This window comes from Papaver somniferum, chromosome 1 (assembly GCF_003573695.1).
Source record: "Papaver somniferum cultivar HN1 chromosome 1, ASM357369v1, whole genome shotgun sequence".
In the NCBI taxonomy this organism is placed as follows: domain Eukaryota; kingdom Viridiplantae; phylum Streptophyta; class Magnoliopsida; order Ranunculales; family Papaveraceae; genus Papaver; species Papaver somniferum.
Genome location: NC_039358.1, coordinates 70,257,169 through 70,272,788, shown reverse-complemented (window position 1 = coordinate 70,272,788; position 15,620 = coordinate 70,257,169).

Genomic DNA, 15,620 nt, shown 5'->3' with positions numbered 1-15,620 from the left:
ATTTAGATAAAAATACATGAAATTAGGTAATTTTCATGATTTTAGGGAAAATTCATAAAATCAAGGAATTTTCATAATTTGGGAAGGAATAATAAAATAATGGGACGTGAGGTGTGGGACTGGCCATGGCCAAGACATGGCCGGCTGGTGCTCGGTCCCGCGACACCTTTCCCTAATTTTATTATTTTTGATAAAATCATGTGATTTAGATAATTTCTTTGAAATAAAGGAAATTTGCTTGAACAAGAGGATTTTCATGAGATCGTGAAGATAGTACAAATATGATAAAAATTAAAATTAGGCGCGGGACTAGTCACGGCATGACTGGTCGGCTAGTGAGCCTAATCCCCTGGCGCTTTTGCTTAATTTTTTATTATTATTATTTTCCCTTCCTATTTTGCATAGGTTCCTCGTTCGTTCGTATTTTTGAAATGCTCGTTCGTGCATTCAAAATGCTGGTCTGTGCGTTATCCGCTAATTACACTTGCACCATTTTTGTCAGGGCTTATTCGATGCTCAGATGCCTATTTCGTTGAATATTTATTACTAACCTGTGGAATTCTGCTGGGAAGAACCACATATTGAAGTAACGAAATATAACAAGGAATCGTATAATATTGCTGGATATTCAGGCGATTGATTGACGACTCGTAGAATATTGCTGGATATTCAGGCGATGGCTCGTAGAATATTGCTGGATATTCAGACGATTTAAGATAATTAATTGTTGGCTCTATACTAGAAGGGCTTCCTGTCTAGGAGCATTAATTATCTAAGGGTTGAGCAATATGAACTTGCTGGAGTGTCATATTCATCTTGCATAGTCGGGGAAAACTTGGTTACATCCCGAAGACATTGTCGCTCTATACTAGCAGACATGTTGTCTAGGAGCCGCCCAATCTTTCGATTATATACAATATGAGATGTGTCGTGGCCTCATCTGAGAGACTACACATCTACATCTTCTCTGAGAGACTTTATCCATAAGAGGTGGCATGAGCTTTCATGCATAGAGACATGAGTCTCGGTACTCATCCGATTGTCGGATCCAGAGTAATTACTGAAATTGCTCAATATTCATGAGATGTGTCGTGGCCTCAGCTGAGAGACTACACATCTACATGTACTCTGAGAGACATCCTTCTCAGTCAGAGATTTTATGGCATGAGCTTTCATGCTTTGATGAGAGACATGAGCCTCAATACTCATCCGGTTGCCGAATCTGGAGTATAGTTTTATAATTCTACCCTTTGTCGAAAATCCACCATCTACATTAAGTCCCCTGCTTACTGAGGAATAGTCATGTTCCTCAGTCAGCATTGAATGGTGATTTTCCAGGTACAGACAAGAATAATTAATTGAACTTAGTCATAAGATAAGATATTACCGGATTTCGACTAAATGAGCAAACCATGGTTTGAGCGGAAACCTCTGTGGCATAATAGAACATCATCCAGTGAACATAAATTGATGTAGAACCGCTGATTCGATGGTGGAACCTTGGTTGGTTTAGGATTCACGGGTCGGGCCCAAAAGGAAATCCTTACGGAATTAGGTTTTGGAAATAAAATTAGGTATAAAAGGGAATTAATCCTATTTTTTTTCTCTCACGTCTACCACCTCCTTCATCTTCCTCACGTCCGTGCATCAGGAGCATCAGGAGATTTTCTGCCGGAGTTGCCGTCGTCCGATCACCGTCCGACCAGTTTCCGGCCGACGTCGTCATGTGAGTCGATTTTTTTCAGAGTTTGCTGATTTCATGAGTTTTTCATGCTTTCACCCTGTCAAAATTCTATACATGTGTATATGTTGATGTGAGTTTTGTAGAAAAACCCTTGTTTTATCAAACGTATGTTCGTTCGATCGTTAGTTTTGAAAACTAATAAAAATCCCTGATTTATGAGAGATTTCTTTATATATGTGGACTTAGGTCCAGTGATAAAACTTAGTGTATGAGCTTTCATGTGAACCAAGATTTTACCTTAATAGATGTGAGCTTTCACAAAACCGAAATAAACCCCGTTTTAGAGGATAATGCTCATTCGAGGAAAATAGACATATATATTTTTATGTATGTAAATTTATGTCCAGTGATAAAACTTTATTTATGAGCTTTCATGAGAATTAGTATTTTATCACAATAGGTGTGAGCTTTCACAAAACTAGCATAAACCTTCGTTTTTTAATAAAACGCTAATACGAAGGAAAATAGATTTTTTTTTAATATATATGTAGCCGTGACATATTTTATGTGAAACATGATGACATATTTTATTCACATGGATTTGTTCTTATTAGATAAATTCTGAAAATTTATATGAACAAATTGCATTAATTATTAATTTGTAAAATCAAGACATGGGTTTTGAGTAACCTTCAAACTAGACAACTTATTTATGATGAAGTCGTGTCTTATTGTAAATTTCATAGTTCAGTTGTGTGAGTGTTCACGTTATGAAAATTATGTATATGATTTTATGAGAAAATCAATTTTGAAGGTTAATAAAGTTTTGTTCGTTACTGCAGGTTTCAAGGAACGAACTAATTTCATGTGTTAACTCTTGTATTGCAATCACTATTGTTAGTGAAATTGAAAGAGGTAAGAGTTCAAGATTTACCATTTGTAGACACCGGCGTTTTAATTTGCATGATTCCATCATCTTATTGAATTCGCGGATGACTGAAACATTGTGTGGATTTCACAGCAGCTTTGCGAGGATGTCTGATTCTCCAGCCAATGATGCTTCCAGATATGAAGGTGTGCAGATGATGATATCTCTATAGAGGAAACATGCACGGATGAGACTTCCGTTGGTGAGGAAGACGAAACACCTGGAGTTAAGAATGTCCCAAACATAGATGACGCATTCTTTGAAGTTCCGGAGCCCGAAAATCGTCTCAAGTCCCCGGTATATCTCCTTCTGATCAATCCCAGGACGGTCACTCAAAAAAAATTGGTGACTCCTCGTTCTGCTATTCGGTTCTGTCTTGAAAGAGGACTATTCCAGGCTTAAATGATTGAATTCAAGCTTTCTCGACGCCCCTTAGAGAAGTTCTCGGGATGGTCTAGACACATGCTAGGATTTCCACGTGTTAGAGCTATGCTGGATAGAGCACAAATTACCAGGGCCGTTCAAACATCTGGAGATTTGTATATCTTTCATGACGCACGAGGTATTGTAGCTCTTCTTGCTCGCTGGTACATCCCAACTCACACGTTTATATGCATCTGGGGAGAGTTCACTATTACCTTGGAAGATGTAGTTGATTTATTGCATCTTCCAATTACAGGTAACTTTCCTGGAGAACTTTGGACAGCGAAAGAGAAAGCAGTTTCCAAAACTTTAACAGCTGAGATGGAGAGAATCAACAAGGTTTTTGGTAAAGTTTTTTATGCTCATTGGTTGACACATTGGTGGCCACGAGACGTCCTTCTTGATGAACCCGATGGTATGTTGTATATTGCTGCTTTCTTGTGCTTATGGCTGTCTAGGGATGTGTTTGAAGATGTTGGTACCTTGCTGAAGACGTTTGTAATTCCTTTCGCTATTAAGCTGGCTCAAGGTGAACAACTTCCGCTAGGTAGCTTATTCTTGGGTTGTTTATATTCTAATCTGGACTCTTTAGTCGTAGACTCCAGTATTTCAAACGGCTTCATGAAGATTGAATCCTACGCCAACACGATGTTTCTCCAAGTTCTGATGTGGGAGCGTTTCGGAAACTATGCACCCATTCCTCGTAGTGTCTTACAAAGTCTGAAATCTGCTGATGCTCGACGTATCTTCCATGAGAAAGAAAATGCTAGGATTATGCGCTGGTCTACGAAGAAAATTCAGTACAAGACACGCTTCATTGACGTATTAGATGACGAGTCTGAGTTCAACTTCCGTCCTTGGGTGGTGGTTCCTCCTCACGTTTCTCAATTGACGACTTTCCATGCTGGAGAAAGTAAGTATTTGAAATCTGGTGATGATTTGAGCGATGGCGAAATATCTTTCATGCTGAGTTGCACTCCCGGTCATCTAATATCAGCAACGTATGGAGATTTTTCGGTGGAGGAGTATAACATTGACAGAGCCGCCCGTCAGATGGGTATGGACCAATGTGTTCCAACCTTCAGAAGGAGAAGACCATCAGTGGAACAACTTAAGACTTGCTTAGATCACACACATGATGAAGGGAGCTCTTATTGGTTCCCTTGTGCTGATCGAACTACGTTTGTGACTCCAGGATACATGGAATTCTGGGATTAGCAGCTTGAGCGTCTTAATGATTATGTGACGTCCGTCCAACCTTTAGTGAAAGATCCTCCTTCTTATGAGATGAGTGCCTCTCGTCCCAGACTAAGGAATATTTCTGGTGGTGACAAGCGAAAGACATCTCTAGGAGGTTCACCGGTATGTATTCTTTTGCATATTCCTTATACAACTCGTATAATCGTCTTTAATTATCACATCAATTTCTTTTGCAGGAGGGTTGTGCTGTGAGACCTAGAATTGAAGTGAATTTCTCAGAGGCGGAGGCAATTGCCCACGGTGGAGAAGGCATGAGCAAGAATTGCAAGTTGTTGCCCAACACCATAAAGTCCCCAGTCGCCTTTTTGGTGAGTTATTGATATTTTTCCGCTGTGACTTCTTCTATCCGCATTATCAGGATCTCAAAACCAATATTTGTTATTTTGTCACATGACTTTGCTCCGTGTATTATTGATGGTCTTTGATTCTTTGCTGCTGGGCAGACGACTTCTGATTTGAACGTTGAAGAAGAAGTCGCCGTGAGTAATTTCCTTTACCATCAGACATAAATGTTTCATGTGAAAATGCTAACTACTTGATAATATTTCCAGGAGGATGTCGTCATGGAGGTGGAAAGTGCTGATGTTCGATCTTCCTCTGAGAATATAGACGAATGCACTTCCAAAGATTCGGAGCCAAATAGAAGTAATGAGCCCCTTGTCGTTAATACGGACAATCATAATTCCTTGAGTACTTCGGAGACCCCCAAAGTGAGTATATACCCTGCATCCTCTTCATAGAAGTATGAAAGTGATGATTTGTGAATGAATGAATGAGAATCCATGTGTATATACGAAAAACTTGGTCGAACTTCGTCGTCAGAAAATTCAGAACCCACTTTTTTACCAAAAACGCCGTAAAATCTTCATCTGGAGTCGGATTTTCATGATCTGCATAAGCATATTCAATCCCGGAAAATTTCCAAGCTTTAACAATGAAGATTTTTAAGTTTTGAGCACGTTTAGGGCCTGAAAAATACGAAATAGTAAACTTCCAGAGACTTTCAGAACTTTTTCAGATTGTATGTTGCCAGATGTTTTGATCACACCTCCTAGCTCGTTCGCCCAATTGCCATGAAATTTTGACATGTTGTAGAGGACTTCCATACGAAGAGAATGGTATAGAACCCAACTCTAGACACCACAAAAATTGCTCCCAGTTCGTCATTGAACACAGGGCAGTGTAAAATTTCTTCAGCTGAGTTTCTTTGAAAACGTGTTTCATGACTTTGATGCTACTTGTACACATCTTAGATGTATTATAAGGAACTTAGAGTATGTTAGTTCACTTACTCTCTTAATTTTATGATTTTATTGGATTTCTCCCCTTGAATCATTCTAATCCCATGTAATCTTCGCATTAGGTGCCTAACAACGAAGTTGGGAATCATGAATCCAATAATGATGGTTTGGGAAATCCAGGAGTTGTTGATGAAAATACTTCCATATCTGTGCCTCAAGATGATGAATTTCTGGTTGTTGATGCCGTGGAGGTAGAAAAAACTCCAATTGTGCCTCAGACGGTGGAACCCAAACCCGAAATAGCAGAAGCTACTTCCTCTGAAATCGTCTCTATGATTATCGATGTTGCTCCAGTGGATGAGAACCAGATGATAGTACACGAGTATCCTACTGCAGGGATTTCCTTTGATCCTCAATTGGTGAGTTACTCCCATATCACCATCTTGTTGGAGGATTTAGCGTTCCCATCGGATATGCTGTTATGTACAAGGAACTGTGGGAAATGTATGGACACATTGTTGTTACTCAGGGTCCAGGACGCAGTTATTTCTTGACGAGACAAGTAGAAGTCATCTTGCGTATTATAAATGATATCCGTATTACAGCCAGAAATGATGTTACCCAAGACGTACTCTTTGATTGGGAGTACAACTTGAAGAATGTTGAAGATCTTGGCTTCAATCTGAAGTAGCTCCGTCAAAGACTTGAAGTTATCAGGAAAGCAGTAAAGGGTGATGTTCCCTTCCCTACCAGTGATGCCGTGTTGAAGAAGATGAATGAAGTTGTCGAACTAACCAGGAAGCTGGAGGAGGAAAAGGCAGCCTTGAAAGTCTTGGAGGAGGCAGAAGAGCAGAAATCTTTCTTTGATGGCTTTCTTTAGTTTCCTTTCCATAATATCAAGAACATTGAACTCTGTGATAGATGTGATATTTTATTTGGGTTTTGATTCTTTGATAGGTGTCGAGTCTGTGACTGAGAAGTTTCTTTGATTTTGGATTTGATAGAGATTTTCTTTAAGTAAAGTGAATTGAATTTCTGATAAATTGCTGAAATCAAATACTGATTGCAAGTATTGCAAACGTTTTGGAGGGATTGAAATACAATGAAAGAAAATCCTAAATGCCAAATCCAGACGTCATGAGTGCTCAAACGCCCAGTACCTCAATGCCTAATAATTTCAGATAAACTCCTTAAGCCAATTCTCGTGAATTACTGGCAGGGTTCCACCATCTGTGTTGATCAATTTGTAGTATCCTCCAGTTATGGGCTTAGCAACCATAAATGGTCCTTCCCAATTGGAGCTCCTTGTAGAGTGGAGATCTCGTTTAGCCGCCTTGAAAATCAAATCCCCTTCCTTGAATTTGTTTGGTTTAGTAGTTCGCGCCTGGAATATCTTATGTTGATTCCATGGTTGTGGCACGTATGGACATTCATGTAGAGGAGAGTACCCAGCATACTGTCTGTCGTGCTTAGCCAGGTCCTCAGCAATAAACCTCTTGATAGAATAACCGACTTGGAGAAGCTCTAAACCCAACCATTGGGTATAATATTGGCGAGGTGAAGTTATCCATTCATAACTTTTGGTAATTGCTAAATCGTTTGTAGGGAGAAGTCCTTGAATCAAAGTATCTTATTTGAACATCGGTAATATTGGAGCATGAAGAGGAATAATACTTGCCTGAGATCGAAAAATTTTGACAAAGGTATGTGGATTTTCCCAAGGTTCTTGCGTAAGTCCCATCAAGGTTTTTACTTCCTCCAGATGCTCAAACGGTGGGGCGTCCTCTACTTCTTCTTCTGACTTGGAGTCTTTGTCGGCGACAAAGTGTGTTGAAAGCTTTGAAGTTACGCTTCCAGCATGAATCCAAGTTCTTCCAAGGATCATGTCATATCCAGGATCTTCTCAAATTATGTAAAACTTGGTCTCAGTGCAGACCAAATTCTCCGTGACTTTGAGAATGATGAAGCCGCATGCATCTCTGGAGATTCCTTCGTGGTCTCTGATTGCTATGGGAGCATGAGTATCCTCTTGTCGAGTAATGCCAGCAGCTCTGAGAGTTTTCAAAGGGATGATGTTGACGGCGGTGCCGACATCAACAAATGCTCTTTTGAATTCATTTCCTTTAATATGCACGGTGGTGAGCAGTCCCCAGTCATACATTTCTTTGTCGGTGGATGATGGTTCAGGAGGTACTTCTGGAATCAGTAGGCGTTTCCCAGACACTATGTGGTTCAAATCTGTGAACATGTCTCCTCTTTGTGCTTTTGATAGATAGAGCAATTCGCAAACATGCTCTATCAATGACTGAACTGCTTCCTTGACTGGTGCTTCAGAAATAGAGAAAGTCCTGACAGGAAGAGGATCTATGTGTACTCCTTCGGCTCTAAGGTTAAGTTCTCCTGACTCAAACTTTTCTCTGAATATGCGTTTCAAAACTTTGCAGCTACTTGTGGGGTGATTGACGAACCTGTGGAATCCGCAGTAACGAGAATTTTCCATATCTTCCTCAGTTGAGTCTCTCCTGACGTATGGCAATTTGATTGCAGCATCTTGGATCCAGGCGTCTAATAGTTCGAGCACTTCTCCAATGGGGAGAGGAAAATCAGGTGCATCATCAGGAGCATTTGTGCGTTGGCCAGGATCATGTATCTCTGGTTTGTCCTTCTTTTGCGTCTTTGGAGGAGCTGCAGCATGCTTGTTCGAGGATTCAGCCTTGCGCATGCTCCCTTATGCAACAGCGTTTGTAGAGGATTGCAGGTTGTAATGCTTGTTGATCAGATGTCTGCTTCCTCGAGTGTCACGTGATTCCTCAGTCTTTGTGGACTTTGCCCTTTCTAGCAGAGCAGTTGCAGTGGTTGCTGATCTCTTCGCGGATTCGTGAAGTTCTGAGAAAGTCTGGAATCGAAGATTCTCCAGTAGAGCTCTGTAGACCGGGAGCATGTCGTTGATACAAAAATCTACCAACTGCTGCTCTGTGATATTTGGGTCATGACAGTCCAGGGCCTGGACTCTGAATCTTTTCACGTAATCATTGGGATTCTCACTGACCCTCTGGAACATTCTTCCAAGATCAGAGAGAGTGACTTGTTATGGAACGAAAAAGTACTTCCTGTAGAAGTCGTTGATCATTTCTCCCCAATTGTTGATAGTCCCCGGTGCGATATTGTTGTACCAGGTGTACGCTCTGCCTTTCAAGGATTTTTTAAAAATCTTTGAGACGAACACCATGGTTATGTTCATGCTCTCCCAAGGCTTCGAGAAAATGAGAGACATGTTCTCGAGCATTGCCAGTTCCGTCATACAGAGTGAAAGTTGTAGAAATGTAACCCTTTGGAAGGGAATCCTCTACGTAGCGGCAGGATAAGGAGGTTGGTGACGATGTACATGTGATGTCTTGTATTTTCCACGGTTCTCCAGAAGGCGCTCCACGTCTTCCCGAGTAATGAAATTTGATGGTTCCTTTCCTGATGAATATGCATCTTTGCCAGTTTCATCATCATCCATTTTATGGATTGGGATTACTTCAGGATCAGCAACATCTGAGGATTTCTCCTTCTCTTTTCCCTTTTCTTGAGTCTTCTCTGTCATCTTATCAATAAGAGTTTTGAGATAATTACACAGCTCCTTCTGTGTAGCAGCCATGTCAGTCTGATTCTTTGCGAGAGTCTCCTGCACTTTCATAAGATCAGCAATGGTAGGTGGTGGTTTTCCTCGGACTTCTTCAGGGTATCGACCGAACAGGGGATTACCTTCAACGTGAGGAGGAGTAATGTCACCACCGTCAGTGTTGGAGGCCGGAATCGTTTCCGGGATATTCTGATTGTCATTGTTGTTGTTTTTGCTAGTACTAGCATTGTTTGTGTTGGAACCTGTAACTAACCCAGACCTAAGACCATCCATCTTGTGAAACCGTGAGATTGCAACGGAGAAATTAATCTCCCACTGTGGTCGCCAATCTGTGAGTGGGGAAAAACGATTTGCTGGTTTTTACGGAATTGAAGAGTCGACCGTGTGGAGACACCTTGAACCGAGCGAAATGTTGAACCTCACACAGATGCACTGCAAGAAGGGGGTGCTTTAAGTTCAAGGGATCAATTTGTAAGACCCAGGCCTAAACCAAGAACAATGGCCGTTCCAGAGTCAATTCGGTCACAAGAGAGGATGGGTTGATCTGTAGGAGGGAAGCTGAGAAATGCATGAGATCAATGGTGATCTGAGATTGTAGGTGTGTTGTGAATTCAGCGTGAAAATGCTCTGAATGATTGAAACTTTCTCAATTGAAAGTAATTTCTGTGAGTTCGCATAGACGAAATATTGTCTGTATGAACTTTTAATGAGAAATTGCTCGTTTGGCGAATGTTGTTCGAATGTTCGAAAACTCCTGTCTTTTCAATCAGGATTCAGAGACATTTTATAATGTCGTAGTTGAAAACACCATGATCCCATGAAGTGTGACAGTTGCTGGAATCAGAGAGTGGGAAATAGGGAAATCGTGTTTAAACCAATTACTCATCGTGCGGAGACTTGGTTAACTTTCCACCCACTACTTTGCTGACTCTTCCAACTGATTGCACGACTTGCTCACATTCTCATCGTGGGTGAACACACGTGCCGTAGACCGCCAGACCAAAACCCTAGTTGGTATCCCCCCATGTGACACGATTGAAATCTCATGATTGTGGATTCAGTTGCTGACTGTATGGGACAATGAGTCCATGTATTGCTGAGTTGAACATGATTAGCAAATGTTTCGAAACTCATGAATTTAATGTGTCTGCTGAGACGAGGTATCATCATAACCTAAGACGAGCAAAACTGTGTTGCTAAATTGTTGAATATTGATAGTTGAACCAATATTCTTTGATTTGAGCAAATATTGCTAGTCTGAGCGAATATTGCTAATTGAGTAAATATTGCCGGTTCGAGCGAATATTGCTAGTTCGAGCAAATATTGCTATTTTGAACAAATATTGTTCTTATGATGAATTGTTGGTAGCTGAACCAAATAAAATATTAATTTAAGTTACTGACTGCTGAGTCGAGCAAAATAAATATGAATGTTAATCATGGAATCAACATAAAATTATCAGAGTGTTCGAATCTGCTCAGATTCACGTTTCTGCAGAGTTCTGGATTCAAAACCCTAATTTTACCGCGATGATGATTTACTGCAAATCACATAGGACCGGCTACATGGGATGATAGTTCACCATATAACGCCCAAATGCTCGAATGAGCAAAAATACCAAAGTCTCTTGAGGACCAGTTGGTGAAAGAATGATTAAATGTTGATTTAATCATTTACTGAAATAATGCTCGTGTGAGCGACAAATCATAAAACCTGATGTAGAAAATATGAGGGACCGACCAAAAGGTCATGAGACCGGCTCTTGGTGGTCGTGGGACCAGTAGATGGTCGTTTGAGTGAACTTCCAATTATTTGGAAAGAGTTCGAACCTAATATGAGCAACTGAGCAAATAAGGTTAAAATCATCAAAACATGCGGGACCAGCTGTTTGCAAGCCTCAGGGTCACCCTTGGTCGGTCAAGGGGACGTGCCCGTGTCACCAAGATGTTCGTGCTTCATTCCTGAGAATTTTGATATTTTCTGGTGCACGTTTGAGCAACATTTGGAGAAAATATGAAAAATCCATGATTTTGCTGAAACTGGGAAAAATACATGAGATGATGAAAATAATAAATAAAAAAGGAATCACAAGGTGTGGGACCGGCCACGGATAGGCCATGGCCGGCCGGCTGACACGTGGTCCCACATGCTTTTCCCAGTCTTATGTGATTTTATGTATTTTTCTCTGATTTAAGGGAAATTCCATGAAACTGGAGAGTTTGGCGAAATTAGGGAACTTCCATGAGATGAGAGACATAAATTAAAATATAAAATAGGGAATGGGAGTGTGGGACCGGCAATGGTCGTGGCATGGCCGGCCGCCCAATGGGCGCGGGTCCCAAGGCACTCTTCCCAATTTTATGTAATTTTGATGATTTTAGATAATTTTCATAAAATCAAAGGGATATGTTGAAAACCAAGATATTTTGTTGAAATCAAGGAGTTTACATGAAATCAGGAAACAAAATACCAAATAAAAATAAAATAATGGGCGTGTGGGACCGGCTAGGGCATGGCATGGCCGGTTGGCCAGCAGTCCCGCGACACCTTTCCCTAATTTTATTATTTTGTATAAAATCATGTGATTTAGATAAAAATACATGAAATTAGGTAATTTTCATGATTATAGGGAAAATTCATAAAATCAAGGAATTTTCATAATTTAAGAAGGAATAATAAAATAATGGGACGCGAGGTGTGGGACCGGCCACGGCCAAGACATGGCCGGCTGGTGCTCGGTCCCGCGACACATTTCCATAATTTTATTATTTTTGATAAAATCATGTGATTTAGATAATTTCTTTGAAATAAAGGAAATTTTCTCGGACAAGAGGATTTTCATGAGATCGTGAAGATAGTAAAAATATGATAAAGTATAAAATTGGGCGCGGGACTAGTCACGGCATGACTGGCCGGCTAGTGAGCCTAGTCCCCTGGCGCTTTTGCTTAATATTTTATTGTTATTATTTTCCCTTCCTATTTTGCATAGGTTCCTCGTTAGTTCGTATTTTTGAAATGTTCGTTCGTGCATTCAAAATGCTGGTCTGTGCGTTATCCGCTAATTACACTTGCACCATTTTTTTCAGGGCTTATTCGATGCTCAGATGCCTGTTTCGTTGAATATTTATTACTAACCTGTGGAATTCTGCTGGGAAGAACCACAAATTGAAGTAACGAAATATAACGAGGAATCGTAGAATATTGCTGGATGTTCAGGCGATTGATTGACGACTCGTAGAATATTGATGGATATTCAGGCGATGGCTCGTAGAATATTGCTGGATATTCAGATGATTTAAGATAATCAATTGCTGACTCTATACTAGAAGGGCTTCCTGTCTAGGAGCATTAATTATCTGAGGGTTGAGCAATATGAACTTGCTGGAGTGTCATATTCCTCTTGCATAGTCAGGAAAAACTTGGTTACATCCCGAAGACGTTGTCGCTCTATACTAGCGGACATGCTGTCTAGGAACCGCCCAATCTTTTGATTCCATACAGTATGAGATGTGTCGTGGCCTCAGCTGAGAGACTACACATCTACATCTTCTCTGAGAGACTTTCTCCATCAGAGGTGGCATGAGCTTTCATGCATAGAGACATGAGTCTCGATACTCATCCGATTGCCGGATCCGGAGTAAATACTGAAATTGCTCAATATTCATGAGATGTGTCGTGGCCTCATCTGAGAGACTACACATCTACATGTACTCTGAGAGACAGCCTTCTTAGTCAGAGATTTTATGGCATGAGCTTTCATGCTTTGATGAGAGACATGAGCCTCAATACTCATCCGGTTACCGAATCTGGAGTATAGTTTTACAATTCTACCCTTTGTCGAAAATCCACCATCTACACCATTCTTCATACACATGGAGTTCACACCACATGCCATGCATTTCCTAACAGTATCAAAAATAAAACTGGATCGGTTTTTTCTCCCGAAAATCTAGCACACACAAATTTATTAACCTGTTCAATTATCTTAATTTTTTTCAAAGATCATCTAAGAATATAAGAGCATGTATATCAGGTAAACCACGTTTCTGAAATTGATTCGTGAACACATGAGAAACTATATTTCCAAACACATTCCCTTCTTTATTTCTCGCATCAACTCAGCTATCTTCAACTCGAAGACACGGGCTATGGAATCAGGATGATTCGAAGCATATTGATCATCTTGAATTTCTGGCCAACACGGATTAGAAGTATTGTTAAGAAGATATATCTCCTAAGTCTCAAATAACTCCCAGTCTCCCAGAGAGTTCTGGAAAATTCTAGTAAATGTTAAAAACACCATCCTAAGTCTCCCATTTTAGTCGATTTTAAATGAATCATTTAAAACGCCTTGGTAGCGTACCACCTAAATATGAAGAAGAGATACTACAAAGTTACAAATTTTTTGTAAAGCATATGAAACTAAGATAAGAGAAGAAAAAGGCAATGACCCGTTTTTCTTCCGTTCTAGGACATAATTAATGAGAGAAATTACACGAAAGAACTATGACATGCCTAAGAATCCTTCTTATTCTTGTCAACCTAGAGACACTTAAACTCTTCTACACATACTCAATTTTGTAGGTGAAATGATTTGAAGCACGATTTTATAATATAGCAGGACAGAAAGAAACTAAATTGCCTCAAAATTACACAATGAAGAGGTCATAAATCCAACAAAAGGAAGTATATGAATACCAGGAATATATTCCACCGTCCCTGGTAGCTATCTTTCATTTGATGATCTTTTTTATACACACTAACCCAACCCACAAAAGCCTCCTCACAATTTTCCCGTTATTACCCAAGAAAATCGATACCTTCTCCGAAACACCCTTGGTCAACATATCTGAAATCACCTTCCGATGTTCATGATTTCCATTCACCTATATGAAACAAAAGAATTTGAAAAAGGCCAACGCAAAAAAGGTAATCCTATGAACGGGTACTAAAGTCTAAAAATTCTAAACACATAAGATAAATGGGGGATAGCTGTCATTGATCTTTGTTTCATAAAATGAACCAACTCTTGTTCAAAGTCGAAAAACCAAATTTGTTACGATTTGGTTAATCACAATACGGGTTATGGACTTATGAGTGGGAGGAACCCGATAGGCCGATACATATATGAAATATTAACTGCAACGAAAACACCACCTAGAACCAACTTGGAATCCTGAATTATGAAAAGGACATTGTTTAGTTGCAACTATAAGAGTCTCACTTTCACCTCTAAATGTAGTCTACTTTTCAAAACAAAAATTCTTGTTACTGAAGATGCATAAAATAAAACATTCATTTCTTCAAGGCATAAATAATGTATCATCCCACTTCGTAGGAGATTTACTAAAAGCGCCAATAGACATAGAAAAATAAAAAATCAGCAAGGAAATAAATAACACACCAACTTGTCATCCTTGTAGATTAGCCATTAATATTTTGAAGAAAGTACTCACAACACAACAAATGCTTTTGTTTTCACAATAAATTCAAGGCGTCTATCTGAGTAACTTGAACACGGAATAATTAGGTCAATAATTAGGTGAATGGAGGAATAATATTAACAGATGAGAGTCATTTCTTAGAAATTTATTCCCATTCCAAAGGTCTTGAGCAAATAGTATGACCCTATTTATCACCCAATTTGTATTTGCATAAACAAACTCGGCAAATTAAGCAACAAAAACAGAATCGTCATTTACTTGTATATCTTGAAAAATCAGCATTAACATGTAGTCATGTACTATCAAACTGATGCTCGCCTTTGTGTACATTGAACTCCAAATGGTTTTGAATTCCATGATTTCCATCGTATAATGCAAAACCAACAAAATATACTAATTAGAATGAAATACACAGATCAGTAACATCTTTTGAATAATATTGTAACTTAGAGTGGCCTCTAGAGAATCAAATCAAACAAAATAATTAATAAGAAAGCGAGAAAATATCAGATAAAGCAGCATACTAAAAGAAGTTTCTTTCTCAGCGACTAAGATACACACCTCCTAGTTGTGAATATAATGGAAGATTTACAGCAGGTAAGAAAACAAAATGTGCATCTCCAACCTGAATTATTGCTGCTAGAAGACTTTTAGCAACTGCTCTTCTTGAAGTACTTATTTTGTCCTTGTTGGTCAAATTGTATAGTTTCCACTCATTCAGATTTGTTCATCAATTATATTTGCTTCACCTCATACCGAGTCACCATTGCGAAGATGTACTATCGCCAAAGAATTACTGTGCGTTGCTGCGAGATTAAATCACGGATCTTTCGACAACGAATACTGTCTACCCTGAAGTTTTACTGCAGAGCTGTTGAAACCGTTTTTTCTGCAAAGAAAAGAAGTGCATGGTGTGATTTGATCACTCCATTATTGTCTGGAGCTTGTAATCTTCTCTTATTGAATTTTTTCTTATTAAATGTTGTTTTCTTATTGTATTTATGATATTTA